This window comes from Panulirus ornatus, chromosome 70, assembly GCF_036320965.1.
Source record: "Panulirus ornatus isolate Po-2019 chromosome 70, ASM3632096v1, whole genome shotgun sequence".
In the NCBI taxonomy this organism is placed as follows: domain Eukaryota; kingdom Metazoa; phylum Arthropoda; class Malacostraca; order Decapoda; family Palinuridae; genus Panulirus; species Panulirus ornatus.
In genome coordinates this window covers 15,473,324-15,492,527 of record NC_092293.1, presented here as the reverse complement: position 1 = coordinate 15,492,527, position 19,204 = coordinate 15,473,324, and positions in this window count along the sequence as shown.

The following is a 19,204-nucleotide window of genomic DNA, read 5'->3' as shown; positions in this document are numbered from 1 at the left end:
AACCACTCTCTCCTCTCCTGCCTGAATTTCATTCCAAGCCCCTCTCTCTTGTCCTGCCTGACTCTAATCCCAAGCCTCTCTCTCCTGTCCTGCCTTACTCTCATCCCAAGCATCGCTCTCCTGTCCTGCCTGACTGTAGTCGCAGGCTTCTCTCTCCTCTCTAGCCTGACTCTCGTCCCAAGCCTCTCTCTCCTGTCCTGCCTGACTCTCGTTCCAAGCCTCTCTCTCCTCTCCTGCCTGAATTTCATTCCAAGCCCTTCTCTCTTGTCCTGCCTGACTCTAATCCCAAGCCTCTCTCTCCTGTCCTGCCTTACTCTCATCCCAAGCATCGCTCTCCTGTCCTGCCTGACTGTAGTCGCAGGCTTCTCTCTCCTCTCCACCTTGACTCTCGTCCCAAGCCTCTCTCTCCTCTCCTGCCTGACTCTCGTCCCATCCCTCTCTCTTCTGTCCTGCTTTTCTCTAGTGCCAAGCGTCTTTCTCCTCTCCTGCATGAGTCTCATCCGAAGCCTCCCTCTCCTGTCTTGCCCGATTCTCGTCCCAAGCCTCTCTCTCCTCTCCGTCCTGACTCTCATCCTATGCCTCACGCTACTCTCCTGCCTGACTCTTGTCCCAAATCCCTCTTTCCTGCCATGCCTCAATCTCATCCCAAGACTCTCTCCTGTCCTGCGCGACTCTCGTCTGAAGCCTCTCTCTCCTGTCCTGTATGACTTTATTCCCAAGGCTATCTCTCCTCTCATGACTAACTTTTGTCCCAAGCTTCTCTCTGCAGTCCTGACTTACTCTCGTCCAAAGCCTCTTTCTCCTATCCTACCTGACTCTCGTCCCAAGACCCTCTCTCCTGTCCTGCCTGACTCTCGTCTCAAGCCTCTCTCACCTGTCCTGGCTGACTCTCGTCCCAAACCTCGCTCTCCTCTCGTGCCTGAATTTCATTCCAAGCCCCTCTCTCTTGTTCTGCCTGACTCTAATCCCAAGCCTCTCTCTCCTGTCCTGACTGACTCTCATCCCAAGCCCCTCTCTCCTGTCCTGCGGGACTGTCGTCCCAAGCCTCTCTCTCCTGTCCTGTCTGACTCTCTCCTGAAGTCTGTCTCTCCCCTCATGCCTGACTCTCGTCCCAAGCTTCTCTCTCCTGTCCTGCTCGACTCTCGTCCAAAGCCTCTCTCTCATGTCCTGCCTGACTATCGTCCCATGCCTCTTTCTTCTGTCCTGCCTGATTCTCTACTCAAGCTTTTTCTCCTCTCGTTTCTGACTCTCGTCCCAAAAAACTCTCTCCTATCCTTTCTGAATCTCATCCCAAGACTCTCTCTCCTGTCCTTCCCGACTCTCGTCCTAAGCCTCTCTCTCTCCTGTCCTGCTCGACTCTCGTCCTAAACCTCTTTCTCCTCTCATTCTTGACTATCGTCCCAAGCCTCACTCTCATGTCCTGCTCGACTCTCGTTCCAAGGCCTCTCTCTCCTGTCCTGTCTAACTCTCGTCCTAAGCCTCTCTCTCCTGTCCTGTCCGATTCTATTTCCAATCATCTCTCTGCCATCCTGCCTGACTCTCGTCCTTAGGCTCTCTCTCCTCTGTCCTGCCTGATTCTCGTCCCAAGACTCTCTTCCCTGTCTTACCTGGCTCGAATCCCAAGCCTCTCTCTCCTGTCCTGCTTGACTGTAGTCCCAGGCGTCTCTCTCCTCTCCAGCCTGACTCTCGTCCCAAGCCTCTCTCTCCTCTCCTGCCTGACTCTCGTCCCATCCCTCTCTCTCCTGTTCTGTTTTACTCTACTGCCAAGACTTTCTCCTCTCCTGCCTGAGTCTCATCCCAGGCCTCACTCTCCTGTCTCGCCCGATTCTCGTCCCAAGCCTCTCTCTCCTTTCCGGCTAGACTCTCGTCCCATGCCTCACTCTACTCTCCTCCCTGACTCTCGTCCCAAATCCCTCTCTCCTGTCCAGCCTGAATCTCGTGCCAAGCCCCTCTCTCCTGTCCTGCCTGCCTCTCATCCCAAACCTCTCTCTCCTGTCCTGCCTGATTCTCTCCTCAAACTTCTCCTCTCATGCCTGACTCTCGTCCCACGCCTCTCACTCCTGTCTGCCCGACTCTCGTCCCAAGCCTCTCTCTGCTCTCCAGCCTGACTCTCGTCCCAAGCCTCTTTCTCCTCTCCTGCCTGACTCTCGTCCCATTCCTCTCTAGTCTGTCCTGCTTTACTCGAGTGCAAAGCCTTTTTCTCCTCTCCTGCCTGAGTCTCATCCCCTCCCTCTGCTGGCTTCCCAGATTCTCGTCCCAAGTCTCTCTCTCCTCTCCGGCCTAACTCGCGCCTCATGCCTCACTCTACTCTCCTGCCTGACTCTCTTCCCAAATCCCTCTCTCCTGCCCTGCCTGAATCACATCCTAAGACTCTCTCTCCTGTCCTGCGCGACTCTCGTCCGAAGCCTCTCTTTCCTCTTCTGTATGACTATTCCCAAGGCTCTCTCTCCTCTCATGCCTGACTCTCGTCCCAAGCCTCTCGCTCCTGTCCTGCTTGACTCTCGTCCAAAGCCTCTCTCTCCTCTCCTACCTGAATCTCATCCCAAGCCTCTCTCTCCTGTCCTGTCTGACTCTAATCCCAAACCTCTCCCAACTGTCCTGCCTGACTCTCGTCTTAAGCCCCTTTCTCCTGTCTTGCCTGACTCTCGTCCCAAGCCCCTCTCTTCTGTCCTGGCTGTCCCTCGTCCCAAGCCCCTCTCTCCTGTCCTGCCTGATTCTCGTCCCAAGCCTCTCTCTCTTGTCCTGCCTGACTCTCTAATCAAGCCTTTCTTTCCTCTCATGCCTGACTCTCGTCCCAAGCCTCTTGCTCCTGTCCTTCCCGACTCTCGTCCCAAGGCTCTCTCTCCTGTCCTGCCTGACTCTCGTGCAAAGCCTCTCTCTTCTGTTCTGCCTAATTCTCGTCCCAAGACTTTCTCGCCTGTCTTACCAGACTCTCATCCCAAGACTCTCTCTCCTCTCCTACCTAACTCTTGTCCCAAGCCTCTCTCTCCTCTCCTGCCTGACTCTCGTCCCAAGCCTCCCTCTCCCCACCTGTGTGAATCTCATACCAAGCCTCTTTCTCCTGTCCTACCAGACTCTCGTCCCAAGCCTCTCTCTCCATTCCTGCCCGACTCTAATCCCAAGCCTCTCTCTCCTCTCCTGTCTGACTCTCGTCCCAAGCCTCTCTGCTGTCCTTGTCTGACTCTTTTCCCAAGCCTCTCACTCCTTTCCTGCCTGACTTTCGTCCCAAGCCCATCTTTTCTGACCTGCCTGATTCTCGTCCCAAGACGCTCTCTCCTGTTTTACCTGACTCTCATCCCAAGCCTCTCTCTCCTCTCCTACATGACTCTCACCCCAAGCCTCTCTCTCCTGTCCTGCTAGATTCTCGTTCCAAGCTCCTCCCTCCAATCCTGCCTGACTCTCTTACCAAGCCCCTCTATCCTCTCCTACCTGACTCTCGTCGAAAGCCTCTTTCTCCTTTCCTGCCTCACTCTCTTCTCAAGCCTCTCTCTCCTCTCATCCCTGACTCTAATCCCAAACCTCTCTCTCCTGTTCTGCTAGAATCTCGTCCGAAGCATCTCTCACCTGTACTGCCTGACTCTCGTTCCAAGCCATTCTCTCCTCTCCTGCCTGACTCTCGTCCCAAGACTCTCTCTCTCCTGGCCTGACTGAATCTCATCCCAAGCCTCTCTCTCCTTTCCGGTCTGACTGTCGTCCCAACCCTCTCTCTCCTGTCCTACCTGACTCATGTCCCAAGCCCCTCTCTCCTGTCCTGCCTGACTCTCGTCCCAAGCCTCTCTCTAGGTCCTGCCTGACTCTAACCAAAAGCCTCTCTCTCCTCTCGTGCCTGACTGTCGTCCAAAGCCTCTCTCTCCTGTCCTACCCGACTCTCGTCCCAAGCCTCTCTCTCCTGTCCTGCCAGACTCTCGTCCGAAGCATCTCTCTCCAGTCCTGCCTGACTCTCTTCCCAAGCCTCTCTCTCCTGTCCTGCCTGACTTTCGTACCAAGCCGCTTTCTCGCCACTCCTGCCTAACTCGTCCCAAGCCTCTCTCTCCTGTCCTGTCTGACTCTCTTCCCAACCACTCGCTCCTGTCCTGCCAGACTTGCTTCCCAAGCAATTCTCTTCTGTCCTGCCTAATTCTCATCCCAAGATTCTCTCTCCGGTCCTAACTGCCTTTCACCCCAAGCCTCTCTCTCCTGTCCTGCTTGACAGTCGCCTCAAGGCTCTCTCTCTTCTCCCGCGTGACTCTCGACCCAAGCATCTCTCTCCTCTCAAGCCTGACTCTCGTCCCAAGCCTCTTTCTCCTGTCTTGCCTGACTCCAGTACCAAGCCTCTTTCCCCTGTCCTATAGAAGTCTTACCCTCTCCTACCTGACCCTCGTCGAAAGCCTCTTTCTCCTTTCCTGCCTCACTCTCTTCTCAAGCCTCTCTCTCCTCTCATCCCTGACTCTAGTCCCAAACATCTCTCTCCTGTTCTGCTAGAATCTCGTCCGAAACATCTCTCTCCTGTACTGCCTGACTCTCGTCCCATGCCTCTATCTCTTGTCCGTCCTGACTCTCGCCCCATGACTCTCTCTCCTGTCCGGCCTGACTCTTGATCAAAGCCTCTCTCTCTTTTCTTGCCTGACCCTCGGCCCAAGCCTCTTTCTCCATTTCTGCCTGAGTGTCATCCCAAGCCTCTGTCTTCTGTCCTGCCTGTCTCTCGTCCCGAGCTTCTCTCTCCTGTTCGGCCTGACACTCGTCCCAAACACTTCTCTCATGTCCTTCCCGACTCTCGTCCAAAGCCTCTCTCAACTGTCCTGCCTGACTCTCGTCCCAAGCCCCTCTCTCCTGTCTTGCATGACTCTCGTCAAAAGCCTGTCTCTCTTAGTTCCGGCCTGACTCTCGTCCCAAGCCCCTCTCTCCTTTCCTGCCTGACTCTCATCCCAAGCCCCTCTCTCCTGTCCTGCCTGACTCTCGTAACAAGGCCCTTGCTTCCGTCCTGCCTGACTCTCGTCCCAATCCCTTCTCTCCTGTCCTCCTGACTCTCGTCCCAAGCCTCTCTCTCTCGTGTCATGTCTAACTCTCTCCTTAGGTCTGTCTCTCCACTCATGCCTGACTCTCCTCCCAAGCTTCTCTCTCCTGTCCTGCTCGACTCTCGTCCAAAGCCTCTCTCTCATATCCTGCCTGACTCTCGTCCCAAGCCTCTCTCTTCTGTCCTGCCTGATTCTCTCCTGAAGCTTTTTCTCCTCTCGTACCTGACTCTCGTCCAAAACCTCTCTCTCTCTCCTCTCCTGCTTGAATCTCATCCCAAGACTCTCTCTCCTGTCATTCCCGACTCTCGTCCTAAGGCTCTCTCTCCTGTCCTGTCCGACTCTCGTCCTAATCCTTTCTCCTCTCATGCCTGACTCTCGTCCTAAGGCTCTCTCTCCTGTCCTGTCCGACTCTCGTCCTAATCCTTTCTCCTCTCATGCCTGACTCTCGTCCTAAGCCTCACTCTCCTGGATGCTTGACTCTCGTTCCAAGCCTCTCTCTCCTGTCCTGTCTAACTCTCGTCCTACGCATCTCTCTCTTCTGTCCTGCCTGATTCTCGTCCCAAGACTCTCTCTCCTGTCTTAACTGACTCTCATCCCAAGCCTCTCTTTCCTGTCCTGCCTGACTGTCGTCCCAGGCCTCTCGCTCCTTTCCAGCCTGACTGTCATCCCAAGACTCTCTCTCCTCTCTTGCCTGATTCTCGTCCCATCCCTCTCTCTCCTATCCTGCTTTACTCTAGTGCCAAGCCGCTTTTTCCTCTCCTGCCTGAGGCTCATCCCAGGCCTCCCTCTCCTCTCTTGGCCGATTCTCGTCCTAACCCTCTCTCTCCTCTCCGGCCTGACTCTCGTCCCATGCCTCACTCTACTTTCCTGCCTGACTCTCGTCCAAAATCCCTCTCTCCTGTCCAGACTGAATCTCGTGCAAAGCCCCTCTCTCCTGTCCTGCCTGCCTCTCGTCACAAACCTCTCTCTCCTGTTCTACCTGACTCTCTCCTTAAACCTCTTTCTCCTCTCATGCCTGACTCTCGTCCCAAGCCTCTCACTCCTGTCTGCCCGACTCTCGTCCCCACCTCTCTCTGCTCTCCATCCTGACTCTCGTCCCAAGCCCCTCTCTCCTCTCCTGCCTGAGTCTCATCCCATCCCTCTTTCTCCTGTCCTGCTTTATTCTAATCCCACGCCTCTTTTTCCTCTCTTGCCTGAGTCTCATCCCAAGCCTCCCTCTCCTGTCTTGCACGATTCTGGTCCAAAGCCTCTCTCTCCTCTCCGGCCTGACTCTCGTCCTATGCCTCACTCTACTCTCCTGCCTGACTCTCGTCCCAAATCCCTCTCTCCTGCCCTGCCTGAATCTCATCCCAAGACTCTCTCTCCTGTCCTGCGCGACTCTCGTCCCATACCTCTCTCTCCTGTCCTGCCTGACTCTATCAACAAACCTCTTCCTCCTCTCATGCCTGAATCTCGTCAAAACCCTCTCTCTCCTGTCCTGCTTGACTCTAATCCCAAACCTCTTCCAACTGTCCTGCATGACTCTCAACCTAAGCCCCTCTCTCCTGTCTTGCCTGAATCTCGTCCCAAGCCCTTCTCTTCTGTCCTGCCTGACCCTCGTCCTAAGCCCCTCTCTCCTGTCCTGCCTGATTCTCGTCCCAAGCCTCTCTCTCCTGTCCTGCCTGACTTTATCCTCAAGTCTTTCTCTCCTCTCATGCCTGACTCTCGTCCCAAGCCTCTTGCTCCTGTCCTGCCCGACTCTCGTCCCAAACCTCTCTCTCCTATCCTGCCTGACTCTCGTCCCAAGCCTCTCTCTTCTGTTCTGCCTGATTCTCGTCCCAAGACTCTCTCCCCTGTCTTACCTGACTGTCATCCCAAACATCTCTCTCCTGCCATTACTGACTCTCGTCCCAAGCCCCTCTCTCCTGTTCTACCTGATTCTCGTCCCAAGACTCTCTCGCCTGTCCTACCTGACTCTCATACCAAGCCTCTCTTTCCTCTTCTGCCTGACTCTCGTCCCAAGCCTCTATCTCCTCTCCTGCCTGATTCTCGTATCAAGCCCTCCTCTCATTCCCTGTTTGAATCTCACACCATACCTCTCTCTCCTGTCCTACCAGACTCTCGTCCCAAGACTCTCTCTCCATTCCTACCCGACTCTCGTCCCAAGCCTCACTCTCCTGTCCTATCTGACTCTCGTCCCACGCCTCCCTCCTGTCCTGTCTGACTCTATTCCGAAGCCTCTCTCTCCTGTCTTGCCTGACTCTCGTCCCAAGCCTCTCTCTTCTGTCCTGCCTGATTCTCGTCCCAAGACTCTCTCTACTGTTTTACCTGACTCTCACCCCAAGCCTCTCTCTCACCTCTCCTACCTCACTCTCATCCCAGGGTTCTCTCTCCTGTCCTGCCCGACTCTCGTCCCAAGTCCCTCCCTTCTATCTTACCTGACTCTCGTCCCAAGCCCCTCTCTCCTCTCCTACCTGACTCTCGTCGAAATCCTCTTTTTCCTTTCCTGCCTGAATCTCTACTCAAGCCTATCTCTCCTCTCATCCCTGACTCTAGTCCTAAGCCTCTATCTCCTGGTCTGCTAGAATCTCCTCCGGAGCATCTCTCTCCTGTACTGCCTGATTCTCGTACCAATCCCTCTCTCCCTCCTGCGTGACTCTCGTCCCAAGCCTCTCTCTCCTGTCCTGCCTGAATCTCCTCCGAAGCATCTCTCTCCTGTACTGCCTGATTCTCGTACCAACCCCTCTCTCCCTCCTGCGTGACTCTCGTCCCAAGCCTCTCTCTCCTGTCCTGCCTGAATCTCATCCCAAGCCTCTCTCTCCTGTCCTGTCTGACTGTCGTCCCAACCCTCTCTCCCCTGTCCTACCTGACTCTCGTGCCAAGCCCCTCTCTCCTGTCCTGCCTGACTCCCGTCCCAAGCCTCTCTCTACTGTCTTGACTGACTCTCTCCAAAAGCCTCTCTCTCCTCTCATGCCTGACTCTCGTCCAAAGGATCTCTCTCCTTTCCTGCCCTACTCTCGTCCGAAGCCTTTCTCTCCTGTCCACCCTGACTCTTGTCCCAAGGCTCTCTCTCCAATCCTGCCTGACTCTCGTCCAAAGCCTCTTTCTCCTGTCCTGCCTGACTCTAGTCCCAAGCCCCCCTCACATGTCCTCCCTGACTCCCGTCTCAAGCCTCTCTCTCATGTTCTGCCTGACTCTCGTCCCATGTCCCTCTCTCGTGTCCTGCCCGACTCTCGTCCCAATTCTCTCTCAACTGTCCTGACTGATTTTCGTCCCAAGCCCCACTCTCCTGTCTTGCCTGGATCTCGTCCCAAACCCCTCTCTTCTGTCTTGCCAGTCTCTCGTCCCAAACCCCTCTATCCAGTTCTGCCTGACTCTTGTCCCAAGCCTCTCTCTCCTGTCCTGCCTGACTCTCTCCTCGAGGCTCGCAGTCCTCTCATGCCTAACGTTCGTCAAAAGCCTCTTGCTCCTGTCCTGCCCTACTCTCGTCCCAAGCTTCTCTCTCCAGTCCTGCCTCACTCTCGTCCTCCTGTCTGCCCTACTCTCGTCCCCAAGCCTCTCTCTCCTGTCCAGCCTGGTCCCGTCCCAATCCTCTCTCAACAATAATGCCTGACTCTCGTCGCGAGCCCTCTCTACTCTCTTGCCTGACTCTCGTCCAAGCCCTCTCTTCTGTCTTGCCTGACTCTCGTCCCAAGCCCCTCTCTTCTGTCTTGCCTGACTCTCGTCCCAAGCCCCTCTCACCTGTCCACCGTGACTCTCGTCACAAGCCTCTCTCTCCTGTCCTGCCTGACTCTCTTCAAGCCTCTCTCTCCTCTCATGACTGACTCTCGTCCCAAGCTTCTTGCTCCTGTCCTGCCCTACTCTCGTCCCTCTCTCTCTTGTCCAGGCTGACTCTCGTCCCAAGCCTCTCTCTCCAGTCCTGCATGACTCTCGTCCAAAGCCTCTTTCTCCTGTCCTGCCTGACTCTCGTCCAAAGCCTCTCTCTACTGTCCTGCCTGACTCTCGTCTCAATCCTCTCTCTCCTGTCCTGCCTGACTCTCGTCACAACCCTCTCTCTCCTCTCCTGCCTGAATTTCATTCCAAGACCTCTCTCTTGTATGCATGAATCTCATCCCAAGCCTCTCTCTCCTGTCCTGCCTGACTCTCATTCCAAGCCTCTCTCTCCTGTCCCTCCTGACTCTCGTCCCAATCCCTTCTCTTCTGTCCTACCTGACTCTCGTCCCAAGCCTCTCTCTCCTGTCCTGTCTTACTCTCTCCTCAGGGCTGTCCTGTCCCATCATGCCTGACTCTCGTCAGAAGCTTCTCTCTCCTGTCCCGCTCGACTCTCGTCCGAAGCCTCTCTCTCATGTCCAGCCTGACTCTCGTGCCAAGCCCCTCTCTCCTGTCCTGCCTGCCTCTCGTCCAAAACCTTTCTCTCCTGTCCTGCCTTACTCTCTCTTCAAACTTCTCTCTACTGTCCTGCCTGACTCTCGTCCCAGGCCTATCTTTTCTGTCCTGCCTGATTCTCGGCATAGGACTCTCTATCCTGTTTTACCTGATTCTTATCCCAAGACTCTCTCCTGTCCTAACTGCCTCTCATCCCAAGCCTCTCTCTCCTGTCCTAACTGACAGTCGTCCAAAGCCGCTCTCTCCTCTCCCGCGTGACTCTCGACGAAAGCCTCTCTCTCCTCTCCAGCCTGACTCTCGTCCCAAGCCTTTCTCTCCTGTCTTCCCTGACTCTAGTACCAAGCCTCTTTCTCCTATCCTGTAGGAGTCTCATCCCAAGATTTTCTCTCCTGTCCTGCCTGACTCTCTTCCCATGCCTCTCTCTACTGTCCGGTTTGACTCTAGACCAAAACCTCTTTCTCTTTTCCTGCCTGATTCTCGTCCCAAGTCTCTTTCTCCTATTCTGCCTGAGTGTCATCCCAAGCCTGTGTTTCTGTCCTGCCTGTCTCTCGTCCCAAGCCTCTCTCTCTTGTCCGGCCTGACTCTCGTCCCAAGCCCCTCCTGTCCTGCACGAATCTGGTCCCAATCCTCCCTCAACTGTCTTTCCTGACTCTCATCCCATGCCCCTCTCTCCTGTCTTGCATGACTCTCGTCCCAAGCCCATCTCCTCTGTCTTGCCTGACTCTCGTCCCAAGCCCCTCTCTCCTGTCCTGCTTGACTCTCGTCCAAAGCCTCTCTCTCCTGTCCTGCATGATTCCCTCCTCAAACCTCTCTCTCCTCTCATGCCTGAATCTCGTCCCAAGCCTCTTGCTCCTGTCGTGCCCTACTCTCGTCCCAATCCTCTCTCTCCTGTCCAGCCTGAGTCCCGTCCCAATCCTCTCTCAACAATAATGCCTGACTCTCGTCGCGAGCACCTCTCTACTCTCTTGCCTGACTCTCGTCTCAAGCCCCTCTCTTCTGTCTTGCCTGACACTCGTCCCAAGCCCCTCTCTTCTGTCTTGCCTGACTCTTGTCCCAAGCCCCTCTCACCTGTCCACCGTGACTCTCGTCACAAGCCTCTCTCTCCTGTCCTGCCTGACTCTCTTCAAGCCTCTCTCACTCCTCTCATGACTGACTCTCGTCCCAAGCCTCTTGCTCCTGTCCTGCACTACTCTCGTCCCTCTCTCTCTTGTCCAGGCTGACTCTCGTCCCAAGCCTCTCTCTCCAGTCCTGCATGACTCTTGTCCAAAGCCTCTTTCTCCTGTCCTGCCTGACTCTCGTCCAAAGCCTCTCTCTCCTGTCCTGCCTGACTCTCGTCTCAATCCTCTCTCTCCTGTCCTGCCTGACTCTCGTCACAACCCTCTCTCTCCTCTCCTGCCTGAATTTCATTCCAAGCCCCTCTCTCTTGTCTGCATGAATCTCATCCCAAGCCTCTCTCTCCTGTCCTGCCTGACTCATTCCAAGCCTCTCTCTCCTGTCCCTCCTGACTCTCGTCCCAATCCCTTCTCTTCTGTCCTACCTGACTCTCGTCCCAAGCCTCTCTCTCCTGTCCTGTCTTACTCTCTCCTCAGGGCTGTCTGTCCCATCATGCATGACTCTCGTCACAAGCTTCTCTCTCCTGTCCCACTCGACTCTCGTCCGAAGCCTCTCTCTCATGTCCTGCCTGACTCTCGTCCCAAGCCTCTCTCTTCGGTCCTGCCTGATTCGCTCCTCAAGCTTTTTCTCCTCTCGTGCCTGACTATCGTCCCAAACCTCTCTCTCCTCTCCTGTCTGAATATCATCCCAAGACTCTCTCTCCTGTCGTTCCCAACTCTCGTCCTAAGCCTCTCTCTCCTGTCCTGCCCAACTCTGGTCCTAAGTTTTCTTTCTCCTCTCAAGCCTGACTCTCGTCCCAAGCCTGACTCAACTGTCCTGCTTGACTCTCGTTCCAAGCGTCTCTCTCCTGTCCTATCTAACTCTAGTCCTAAGCCTCTCTCTCATGTCCTGTCTGATTCTATTCCTATGCATCTCTCTCCCGTCCAGCCTGTCTCTCGTCCTAAGCCTCTCTCTCCTCTGTCCTGCCTGACCTTCGTCCCAAGACTCTCTCTCCTGTCTTACATAACTCTCATCCCAGGACTCTCTCTCCTGTCCTGCATGACTGTAGCCCCAAGCCTCTCTCCCCTCTCCAGACTGACTCTCGTCCAATCACTCTCCCTCCTGTCCTGGTTTACTCTAGTGCCACACCTCTTTCTCCTCTCCTGCCTGACTCGCACCCTAAGTCTCCCTCTCCTATCTTGCCCGATTCTCGTCCCAACCCTCTCTCTCCTCTCTGGCCAGAATCTCGTCCCATGCCTCACTCTATTATGCTGCCTTACTCTTGTCACAAATCCCTCTCTCCTGTCAAGCATGAATCTCGTACCAAGCCCCTCTCTCCTGTAGTGCCTGCCTCTCGTCCCAAGCATCTCTCTCCTGTCCTGCCTGACTCTCTCCTCAAACCTCTTTCTCCTCTCATTCCTGACTCTGGTCCCAAGCCTTTCACTCCTGTCTGCCCGACTCTCGTACCAAGCCTCTCTCTCATCTCCAGCGTGACTCTCGTCCAAAGCCTCTCTCTCCTATCCTGCCTGACTCTCGTCCCATCCCTCTCTCTCCTGTCCTGCTTTACTCTAGTGCCAAAACTCTTTCTCCTCTCCTGCCTGACTCTCGTCCCAAATCCCTCTCTCCTGCCCTGCCTGAATCTCATCCGAAGACTCTCTCTCCTGTCCCGCGCGACTCTCGTCCGAAGCCTCCTGTCCTGTATGACTATTCCCAAGGCTTTCTCTCCTCTCATGCCTGACTCTCGTCCAATGCCTCCCTCTCCTCTCCTGCCTGAATCTCATCCCAAGCCTCTCTCTCCTGTCCAGCCTGACTCTAGTCCCAAAGCTCTCCCAACTGTCCTGCCTGACTCTCGTCCCAAGCCCCTCTCTCCTGTCTTTCCTGCCTCTCGTCCCAAGCCTTTCTCTAGGTCCTGCCTGACCCTCGCCCCAACCCCCTCTCTCCTGTCCTGCCTGATTCTCGTCCCAAGCCCCTCTCTTCTGTCCGGCATGACTATCTGTACAAGCCTTTCTCTCCTCTCATGCCTGACTCTCGTCCCAAGTCTCTTGCTCCTGTCCTGCCCGACTTTCGTCCCAAGCCTCTCTCCTGTCCTTCCTGACCCTAGTCCCAAGCCTCTCTCTTCAGTTCTGCCTTATTCTCGTTACAAGACTATCTCCCCTGTCTTACATGACTCTCATCACAAGCCTCTCTCTCCTGTCCTGCCCGACTCTCGTCCCAAGCCTCTCTCTCCTCTCCTGCCTGACTCTCGTCCCAAGCCTCCCTCTCCCCACCTGTCTGAATCTCATGCTAAGCCTCTCTCTCCTGTCCTACAAGACTCTCGTCCTAAGCCTCTCTCTCCATTCCTGCCCGACTCTCGTCCCAAGCATCTATCTCCTGTCCAGTATGACTCTCGTCCCAAGCCTCTCTCCTGTCCTATCTGACTCTTTTCCCAAGCCTCGCTCTCCTGTCCTGCCTGACTCTCGTCCCAAGCTTATCTTTTCTGTCCTACCTGATTCTCGTCACAAGACTCTCTCCTTTTTTTACCTAAGTCTCATCCCAAGCCTCTCTCTCCTCTCCTACCTGACTCTCATCCCAAGCCTCTCTCTCCTGTCCTACCCGACTCTCGTCCCAAGCCCCTCCCTCCTATCAACCTGACTATCCTCCCAAGCCCCTCTCTTCTCTCCTACCTGACTCACGTCGAAAGCCTCTTTCTCCTTTCCTGCCTGACTCTCTTCTCAAGCCTCTCTCTCTTCTCAACACTGACTCTAGTCCCAAGCCTCTCTCTGCTGTTCTACTAGCATCTCGTACGAGGCATCTCTCTCCACTCCGGCATGACTCTCGTCCCAAGCCTCTGTCTCCTGTCCTTCCCGACTCTCGTCCCAAGCCTCTCTCTCCTGTCGTGCCTGACTCTCGTCCCCAGCTCCTCTCTCCGGACCTGCTTGACTCTTGTTCTAAGCCTCTCTCTCCTGTCCTGCCTGACTTATTTTTTCCAATTCTCCCTCTGCCTTCCTGCCTGATTGTCTTCATAAGCCTCTCTCTCCTGTCCTGCCAATCTCTCTTACCAAGCCTCTCTCTCCTTCCCTCCCCGACTCTTGTCCCAATCCTCTCTCCCCTCTCCTGTTTGACTCTTGTTCCAAGACTCTCTCTCCTGTCCTGTCTGACTCTCTTCCCAAGCCAATCGCTCCTGTCCTGCCAGACTTGAGTCCTAAGCCTTTCTCTTCTGTCCTGTCGCACAGTCGTGTCAAGCCTATCTCTCCTGGCGTACCTCCCTCTCATCCCGAGCCTCTCTCTCCTGTCCTGCCTGACAGTCGTTCAAAGCCTCTCTCTTCTCTCCCGCGTGACTCTCGACGGAAGCCTCTCTCTCCTCTCCAGCCTGACTCTCGTCCCAAGCCTTTCTCTCCTGTCTTCCCTGACTCTAGTACCAAGCATCTTTCTCTTATCCTGTAGGAGTCTCATCCCAATGTTTTCTCTCCTGTCCTGCCTGACTCTCGTCCCATGCCTCTCTCTACTGTCCGGCCTGACTCTAGACCAAAGCCTCTTTCTCTTTTCCTGCCTGATTCTCGTCCCAAGCCTCTTTCTCCTATTCTGCCTGAGTGTCATCCCAAGCCTCTATTTCTGTCCTGCCTGTCTCTCGTCCCAAGCCTCTCTCTCTTGTACGGCCTGACTCTCGTCCCAAGGCCCTCTCTCCTATCCTGTCCGACTCTGGTCCCAATCCTCTCTCAATTGTCCTTCCTGACTCTCGTCCCATACCCCTCTACCATTCTTGCATGACTCTCGTCCCAAGCCCATCTCCTCTGTCTTGCCTGACTCTCGTCCCAAACCCCTCTCACATGTCCTGCGTGACTCTCGTCCCAAGCCTCTCTCTCCTGTCCTGCCTGACTCTATCCTCAAGCCTGTCTCTCCTCTCATGCATGACTCTCGTCCCAAGACTCTTCCTCCTGTCCTGCCCTACTCTCGTCCCAAGCCTCTCTCTCCTGTCCAGCATGACTCTCGTCCGAAGCCTCTCTCTCCAGTCCTGCCTGACTCTCGTCCAAAGCCTCTTTCTCCTGTCTTGCCTGACTCTCGTCCAAAGCATTTCTCTCCAGTCCTGCCTGACTCTCGTCTCAAGCCTCTCTCTCCTGTCCTGCCTGAATATCATCCCAAGCCTCTCTCTCCTGTCCTGCCTGACTCTCATCCCAAGCCCCTCTCTCCTGTCCCTCATGACTCTCGTCCCATTCCCTTCTCTCCTGTCCTGCCTGACTCTCGTCCCAAGCCTCTCTCTCCTGTCCTGTCTGACTCTCTTCTCAGCGCTGTCTCTCCCCTCATGCATGACTCTCATCACAAGCTTCTCTCTCTTGTCCCGCTCGACTCTCGAAGCCTCTCTCTCATGTCCTGCCTGACTCTAGCACCAAGCCCCTCTCTTCTGTCCTGCCTGATTCGCTCCTCAAGCTTTTTCTCCTCTCGTGCCTAACTATCGTCACAAACCTCTCTCTCCTCTCCTGTCTAAATCTCATCCCAAGGCTCTCTCTCCTGTCGTTCCCAACTCTCGTCCTAAGCCTCTCTCTCCTGTCCTGCCCAACTCTGGTCCTAAAATTCTTTCTCCTCTCATGCCTGACTCTCATCCCAAGCCCCACTCTCCTGTCCTGCTTGACTCTCGTTCCAAGCGTCTCTCTCCTGTCCTATCTAGCTCTCGTCCTAAGCCTCTCTCTCCTGTCCTGTCTGATTCTATTAGCATGCATCTCTCTCCCATCCTACCTGACTCTCGTCCTAAGCCTCTCTCTCCTCTGTCCTGCCTGACTCTCGTCCCAAGACTCTCTCTCCTGTCTTACCTAACACTGCATGACTGTAGTCCCAAGTCTCTCTCTCCTCTCCAGACTGACTCTGGTCCGAAGGCTCTCTCTCCTCTCCTACCTGACTCTCGTCCAATCACTCTCCCTCCTGTCCTGCTTTACTCTAGTGCTAAGCCTCTTTCTCCTCTCCTTCCTAACTCTCATCCCAAGTCTCCTTCTCCTGTCTTGCCCGATTCTCGTCCCAAGCCTCTCTCTTCTCTCTGGCCAGACTCTCGTCCCATGTCTCACTCTATTCTCCTGCCTGACTCTCGTCCCAAATCCCTCTCCACTGTCCTGCCTGAATCTCGTGCCAAGGCCCTCTCTCCTGTAATGCCTGCCTCTCGTCCCAAACCTTTCTTTCCTGTCCTGCCTGACTCTCTCCTCAAACCTCTTTCTCCTCTCGTACCTGACTCTCGTCCCAAGCCTCTCACTCCTGTCTGCCCGACTCTCGTACCAAGCCTCTCTCTCATTTCCAGCGTTACTCTCGTCCAAAGCCTCTCTCTCCTCTCCTGCCTGACTCTCGTCCCATCACTCTCTCTCCTGTCTTACTTTACTCTAGTGCCAAGCCTCTTTCTCCTCTCCTGCCAAAGTCTCATCCCAAGACTCCCTCTCCTATCTTGCCCGATTCTCGTCCGAAGCCTCTCTCTCTTTTCCGGCCTAACTCTCGTCCCATGACTCAATCTACTCTCCTACCTGACTCTCGTCCCAAATCCCTCTCTCCTGCCCTGCCTGAATCTCATCCCAAGACTCTCTCTCCTGTCCTGCGCGACTCTCGTCCGAAGCCTCTCTCTCCTGTCCTGTATGACTATTCCCAAGGCTTTCTCTCTTCTCATGCCTGACTCTCGTACAAAGCCTCTATCTCCTGTCCTACTTGACTCTCGTCTAAAGCCTCCTTCTCCTATTTTGCCTGAATCTCATCCCAAGCCTCTCCCGCCTATCCTGCCTGACTCTAGTCCCAAACCTCTCCCAACTGTCCTGCCTGACTCTCGTCCCAAGTCCTTCTCTACTGTCTTTCCTGACTCTCGCCCCAAGCCTCTCTCTAGGTCCTGCCTGACCCTCGTCCCAAGCCCCTCTCTCCTGTCCTGCCTGATTCTCCTCCCAAGACTCTTTCTCTTCTCCGGCATGACTATCTCCTCGAGCCATTCTCTCCTCTCATGCCTTACTCTCGTCCCACGTCTCTTGCACCTGAACTGCCCGACTCTCGTCCCAAGCCTCTTTCTCCTGTCCTGCCTGACTCTCGTCCCAAGCCTTTCTCTAGGTCCTGCCTGACCCTCGTCCCAAGCCCCTCTCTCCTGTCCTGCCTGATTCTCGTCCCAAGCCTCTCTCTCTTGTCCGGCATGAGTATCTCCTCAAGCCATTCTTTCCTCTCATGCCTGACTCTCGTCCCAAGTCTCTTGCACCTGTCCTGCCCGACTCTCGTCCCAAGCCTCTTTCTCCTGTCCTGCCTGACTCTCGTCCCAAGCCTCTCTCTTCTGTTCTGCCTGATTCTCGTCACAAGACTCTCTCCCCTGTCTTACCTGACTCTCATCACAAGCCTCTCTCTCCTGTCCTGCCCGACTCTCGTCCCAAGCCTCCCTCTCCCCACCTGTCTCAATCTCATACCAAGCTTCTCTCTCCTGTCCTACCAGACTCTCGTCCCAAGTCTCTCTCTCCATTCCTGCAAGACTCTCGTCCCAAGCATCTCTCTCCTGTCCTGTCTGACTCTCGTCCCAAGCCTCTCTCCTGTCCTGTCTGCCTCTTTTCCCAAGCCTCTCTCTCCTGTCCTGCCTGACTCTCGTCTCAAGCTTATCTTTTCTGTCCTGCCTGATTCTCGTCACAAGACTCTCTCTCCTGTTTTACATGACTCTCATCCCAAGCCTCTCTCTCTTCTCCTACCTGACTCTCATCCCAAGCCATTCTCTCCTGTCGTACCTGACTCTTCTCCCAAGCCCCTCCCTCCTATCGTACCTGACTATCCTCCCAAGCCCCTCTCTTCTCTCCTACCTGACTCACGTCGAAAGCCTCTTTCTCCTTTCCTGCCTGCCTCTCTCCACTAGCCTCTCTCTCTTCTCGACCCTGACTCTAGTTCCAAGCCTCTCTCTCCTGTTCTGCTAGCATCTCGTCCGAAGCATCTCTCTCCGGTACTGCCTGACTCTCTTCCCAAGCCCCTCTCTCCACTCCTGCCTGACTCTCGTCTCAAGCCTCTCTCTCCTGTCCTGCCTGAATCTTATCCCAAACCTCTCTCTCCTGTACTGTCGTCCCAACCCTCTCTCTCCTGTCCTACCTGAGTCATGTATAAGCCCCTGTCTCCTGTCCTGCCTCACTCTCGTCCCAAGCCGCTCTCTAGGTCCTGCCTGACTCTCTCGAAAAGAGTCTCTCCTCTCATGCATGACTCTCGTCCAAATCCTCTCTCTCCTGTCCTAACCGACTCTCGTCCCTAGCCTCTCTCTCTTGTCCTGCCTGACTCTCGTCCGAAGCACCTCTCTCCTGTCCTGCCTGACTCTCGTCCCAAGCCTCTCTCTCCTGTCCTGCCCGACTTTCGTACCAAGCCGTTCTCTCTCCACTCCTGCCTATCTCTCGTCTCAAGCCTCTCTTTCATGTCCTGCCTGACTCTCTAAAAAGCCTCTCTCTCCTCTTATGCCTGATTCTCGTCCAAAGCCTCTCTCTCCTGTCCATCCCGACTCTCGTCCTAAGACTCTCTATCCTGTCCTGACTGACTTGTCCACAGCTCCTCTCTTCCGACCTGCTTGACTCTTGTCCTAAGCACATCTCTCCTGTCCTACCCGACTCTCGTCCCAAGCCCCTCCCTCCTATCGTACCTGACTATCCTCCCAAGCCCCTCTCTTCTCTCCTACCTGACTCACGTCGAAAGTCTCTTTCACCTTTCCTGGCTGACTCTCTTCTCAAGCCTCTCTCTCTTCTCAACCCTGACTCTAGTCCCAAGATTCTCTCTCCTGTTGTGTTCTCATCTCGTACGAGGCATCTCTCTCCACTCCAGCCTGACTCTCGTCCCAAGCCTCTCTCTCCTGTCCTGCCTGAATCTTATCCCAAGCCTCTCTCTCCTGTACTGTCATCCCAACCCTCTCTCTCCTGTCCTACCTGACTCATGTATAAGCCCCTCTCTCCTGTCCTGCCTGACTTTCGTCCCAAGCCGCTCTCTAGGTCCTGCCTGACTCTCTCTAAAAGCCCCCCTCTCCTCTCATGACTGACTCTCGTCCAAATCCTCTCTCTCCTGTCCTATCCGACTCTCGTCCCAGGCCTCTCTCTCTTGTCCTGCCTGACTCTCCTCCCAAGCATCGCTCTCCTGTCCTGCCTGACTCTTGTCCCAAGCCGCTCTCTCTCTCCTGTCCTGCCCAACTTTCGTACCAAGCCGCTCTCTCTCTCCAATCCTGCCTATCTCTCGTCCCAAGCCTCTCTCTCCTGTCCAGCCAGACTCTCTACAAAGCCTCTCTCTCCTCTTATGCCTGATTCTCGTCCAAAGCCTCTCTCTCCTGTCCTTCCCGACTCTCGTCCCAAGCCTCTCTCTCCTGTCGTGCCTGACTCTCGTCCCCAGCTCCTCTCTCCGGACCTGCTTGATTCTTCTCCTAAGCCTCTCTCTCCTGTCCTGCCTGACTTTTTTTTTCCAATTCTCCCCCTGCCTTCCTGCCTGATTGTCTTCATAAGATTCTCTCTCCTGTCATGCCAATCTCTCTTACCAAGCCTCTCTCTCCTTCCCTGCCCGACTCTCGTCCCAATCCTCTCTCCCCTCTCCTGTTTGACTCTTGTTCCAAGACTCTCTCTCCTGTCCTGTCTGACTCTCTTCCCAAGCCACTCGCTCCTGTCCTGCCAGACTTGCGTTCTAAGCCTTTCTCTTCTCTCCTGCCGGACAGTCGTGTCAAGCCTATCTCTCCTGGCCTACCTCCCTCTCATCCCAAGCCTCTCTCTCCTGTCCTGCCTGACAGTCGTCCAAAGCACCTCTCTTCTCTCCCGTGGGACTCTCGACGGAAGCCT